Source organism: Eriocheir sinensis, unplaced genomic scaffold (genome assembly GCF_024679095.1).
Source record: "Eriocheir sinensis breed Jianghai 21 unplaced genomic scaffold, ASM2467909v1 Scaffold24, whole genome shotgun sequence".
In the NCBI taxonomy this organism is placed as follows: domain Eukaryota; kingdom Metazoa; phylum Arthropoda; class Malacostraca; order Decapoda; family Varunidae; genus Eriocheir; species Eriocheir sinensis.
In genome coordinates this window covers 1,206,293-1,210,910 of record NW_026111543.1, presented here as the reverse complement: position 1 = coordinate 1,210,910, position 4,618 = coordinate 1,206,293, and the positions used below count along the sequence as shown (strand labels likewise).

The 4,618-nt window shown below is 41.2% G+C and overlaps 1 long non-coding RNA gene across 4 annotated transcripts; it reads right to left on the bottom strand.

The window, feature by feature from the left end:
- Nucleotides 1-353: 353 nt before the first annotated feature.
- Nucleotides 354-2,867, bottom strand: LOC126991083 (uncharacterized). Of its 4 annotated transcripts, none has more exons than XR_007745089.1 (4): nucleotides 2,503-2,867; nucleotides 2,293-2,397; nucleotides 1,561-1,665; nucleotides 354-1,458 (listed from the first exon to the last, which is right to left on the bottom strand). It is a non-coding gene; the product is annotated as an uncharacterized LOC126991083 (long non-coding RNA). The 4 variants fall into 4 exon arrangements; XR_007745091.1 differs by lacking the exon at nucleotides 1,561-1,665 and having other exon boundaries at nucleotides 354-933; nucleotides 1,039-1,458; nucleotides 2,503-2,864; XR_007745090.1 differs by lacking the exon at nucleotides 2,293-2,397.
- Between the last annotated feature and the right edge of the window lie 1,751 nt (nucleotides 2,868-4,618).

Here is a 4,618-nt window from a genome sequence, read left to right as displayed (position 1 = left end):
TTCAATTTCAGAGCTTAAAAAGAACTAAAAACCAATGATAATACATTTTTGAGTTTGAGAATTATTGGAAGCAGAAATTAATAGAGAAAATTATCAAATGAAAAATAAATGCATCTGAAAAAAATATATATATATATATATATATATATATATATATATATATATATATATATATATATATATATATATATATATATATATATATATATATATATATATATATATATATATACATACACATACATATAAATGTTAAAATTATATGAAGTTCGTTTTTTTATGTAGCGTACTAATTTTAGAGCTTAAAAAGTACGAAAAACAAATGATAATATATTTTTTATCAGTGGGAATTATTAGAAGCAGAAATGAATAAGAAAAATGGCACATGAAGTCTAAAATTATATGCAATTCGGTTTTTCTGTAGCGAACTCAGTTTCAGAGCTTCAAAAAGGACGAAAAACTAATGATAATATATTTTTGAGTAATAAGAAGATAGATTTAAATATTTGAGAATTTCAGTTGACAGCAAAAATTGTGTTAAGGTTCAGAAGGAGAAGATGTTACAAAAGGCAAAAAAAATTACCTAACATGACCAGGAATGTGATTGTAAGATGTCGCTCTAAGATTTTGATTGGGAAAACGTCCTGGGAAAGTATAGCATAACCTTCTCTTCTATATGGAATTAAGATCATAGAAGTGACGGCAACAGATATAATCAAATTACAGAGAATATAGAACGGTGTATTTAGGCAAGTTTTAGGAGCCCAAGCTTTACTCCACTGGCAACCTTGTGAAGAGATTATGGGTCATATTTTTAAACATTTCTGTGCCCAAGAACACGTAATTTACTAGTCTTTCGTGGGAGTTTAGGGCATTTCCAGGGGTACTTTTATGACCCTGGTGGTAGTCTGAGCCTTCTTCTGTACCGTGAACCTAAAAGAACACTCATTTGACAAGGCTTTCGTGGGAGTTTAGGGCATTTCCAGGGGTACTTTTATGAGCCTGGTGGTAGTCTGAGCCTTCTTCTGTACCGTGAACCTAAAAGAACACTCATTTGACAAGGCTTTCGTAGGAGTTTAGGGCATTTCCAGGGGTACTTTTATGGCCCTGGTGGTAGTCTGAGCCGCCTTCTGTACCGTGAACCTAAAAGAACACTCATTTGACAAGGCTTTCGTAGGAGTTTAGGGCATTTCCAGGGGTACTTTTATGGCCCTGGTGGTAGTCTGAGCCTTCTTCTGTACCGTGAACCTAAAAGAACACTCATTTGACAAGGCTTTCGTGGGAGTTTAGGGCATTTCCAGGGGTACTTTTATGACCCTGGTGGTAGTCTGAGCCTTCTTCTGTACCGTGAACCTAAAAGAACACTCATTTGACAAGGCTTTCGTGGGAGTTTAGGGCATTTCCAGGGGTACTTTTATGACCCTGGTGGTAGTCTGAGCCTTCTTCTGTACCGTGAACCTAAAAGAACACTCATTTGACAAGGCTTTCGTGGGAGTTTAGGGCATTTCCAGGGGTACTTTTATGACCCTGGTGGTAGTCTGATTCTTCTGTACCGTGAACCTAAAAGAACACTCATTTGACAAGGCTTTCGTAGGAGTTTAGGGCATTTCCAGGGGTACTTTTATGACCCTGGTGGTAGTGTGAGCCTTCTTCTGTACCCTGAACCTAAAAGAACACTCATTTGACAAGGCTTTCGTAGGAGTTTAGGGGATTTCCAGGGGTACTTTTATGAGCCTGGTGGTAGTCTGAGTCTTCTTCTGTACCGTGAACCTAAAAGAACACTCATTTGACAAGGCTTTTGTGGGAGTTTAGGGCATTTCCAGGGGTACTTTTATGACCCTGGTGGTAGTCTGAGCCATCTTCTGTACCGTGAACCTAAAAGAACACTCATTTGACAAGGCTTTCGTAGGAGTTTAGGGCATTTCCAGGGGTACTTTATGACCCTGGTGGTAGTGTGAGCCTTCTTCTGTACCTGAACCTAAAGAACACTCATTTGACAAGTCTTTCGTAGTATTTTAGGGGATTTCCAGGGGTACTTTTATGAGCCTGGTGGTAGTCTGAGTCTTCTTCTGTACCGTGAACCTAAAAGAACACTCATTTGACAAGGCTTTTGTGGGAGTTTAGGGCATTTCCAGGGGTACTTTTATGACCCTGGTGGTAGTCTGAGCCATCTTCTGTACCGTGAACCTAAAAGAACACTCATTTGACAAGGCTTTCGTGGGAGTTTAGGGCATTTCCAGGGGTACTTTTATGACCCTGGTGGTAGTCTGAGTCTTCTTCTGTACCGTGAACCTAAAAGAACACTCATTTGACAAGGCTTTCGTGGGAGTTTAGGGCATTTCCAGGGGTACTTTTATGGCCCTGGTGGTAGTCTGAGCCTTCTTCTGTACCGTGAACCTAAAAGAACACTCATTTGACAAGGCTTTCGTGGGAGTTTAGGGCATTTCCAGGGGTACTTTTATGGCCCTGGTGGTAGTCCGAGCCTTCTTCTGTACCGTGAACCTAAAAGAACACTCATTTGACAAGGCTTTCGTGGGAGTTTAGGGCATTTCCAGGGGTACTTTTATGGCCCTGGTGGTAGTCTGAGCCTTCTTCTGTACCGTGAACCTAAAAGAACACTCATTTGACAAGGCTTTCGTGGGAGTTTAGGGCATTTCCAGGGGTACTTTTATGACCCTGGTGGTAGTCTGAGCCTTCTTCTGTACCGTGAACGTAAAAGAACACTCATTAGAGCTCGATTAACCTTCATTTTGGACTTTGGAAATAGTTGGTGTTGGGGGCGGGAGCATTTGACAATACCAACATATATTTAGCATTTGTAAGGGAGCAGCGAGTAGCGAGCTTTTTTTATTATTGTTTCATTTTTTGTGCCCTTGAGCTGTCTCCTCTGTTGTAAAAAAAACAGAAAAAAAAAGACCACATCTAAAATACGCCGTTCAGTTCTGGTCACCGAATTATATGAAAGATCAAGTTTTGCCAGAAAGGATTCAGCGACGGGCAACCAAACAAATTCCAGCGCTCCGTAACTTGACGTATGACGAGCGTTTAAAGCGTTTAGATATGTTTTCCTTAAAGAAGCGAAGAGTTAGAGGGGATTTAACTGAAGTGCTCAAAATCCCTAATAGATTCGACAACATTAACCCGGATAGTCTATTTCAGAGAGACACCAACACAAGAACACGCAGCAACGGTACGAAGTTAAAGGGAAACCGGCGAAACACATTGGCGCACAGAAGTTTTTCAATAATAGAGTCGTCGATCACTGGAATAGACTCCCACCCTCAGTAGTTAGCGCACAGGGTATTAACAGCTTCAAGTCTTCATTGGATAAGTATTTCTTCTATCGATATTTCCACGCTGACTGCTCTTCTGAACTTGCTAACTGCATGCCTCCCCCCCCCTGCATGACCCCACCACACTCGACTTTCTACTCATGCTCATCCCTGCTCTGTCAAACCCTTATGCAGGTTAACCAGCATCACTTTCACTTCTTCATCCCTCATGCTGGTAACTCTGAACACAATCTTCTTTCAATCTGTATTTCCTCCCTGCTTACCGACGAACTCTTTCCAAGAGGAGGGGGGCAGGACACCTCCTCTCCCATTGACCTATCTTTCAGCCCACCTCTTCTTCTTCTTTTTAGAACTGGCGATGGCAGGCTTTTTTTATTAATGTTTTTCACTTTGCACCGTAAGGCTGTCTCCTTTGCTGTAAAAAAAAAAAAAAAAAAAAAAAATTCAGGGATATAAGATTTTACTGAACCGTTTTCCATATGTTTCAGGCAGTGAGGTGTGGGAACAGTAAGGTTAACGAGGATCAGGCCTCTACCGGGAACCCCATCGTGAGCAGTCCAATTTAATACTAGTTTTTACTTATTTATTCATTTATATTTTTATTTTTATGACTCAATACATACACTGTTAAATGACCCCTTTTCGGATGCATCAGGCACACTGCAGCATGAGTACAGCCCGAAGACATTAGGTTCCCCCACAGCTTAGGTCACCAGAAGCGTAAGTTAAGGGTAGCAATTTCCTCTTATTTCTCTCTTTACTGTAAAATTTCCATGTCCCTATCTTCCTTAAACTATATATATAAAGAATCAGCTACATACACTGTTTACTGACCCCTTTTCGGATGTATCAGGCACACTGCAGCACGAGTACAACCTGAAGACATTAGGTTCCCCCACAGCTTAGGTCACCAGTAGCGTAAGTTAAGGGTAGCATTTTCCTCTTATTTTTCTCTTTACTGTAAAATTTCCATGTTCTTTTCTTCCTTAAAGGTACATGGTGTTCTCTTCTGTTTCCTGCCGGCCGGAGGGAGAGGCGGGTGGGGAGGAGCCTTCATCTATTCTGTCCTGTCCTGCCACACGTAGTTTACTAGTAGTAGTGGTAGTAAACAGACACCCTAGCCATAGACAGACAGGTCTTTTGGTGTCTGTTCTTCCTATGTATTCCTATGTATTTCTCCTCCTCCTCCTCCTCCCCCTCCTCCTCCTCCTTCCTTTCTTAATAATCTTTCTCCAGTCAATCTCAGTTCTTCTTCTTCTTCTTCTTCTTCCTCCTCCTCCTCCTCCTCCCTCCATTTCCTCCCTTCCTTTCTACACCTGCCCGAC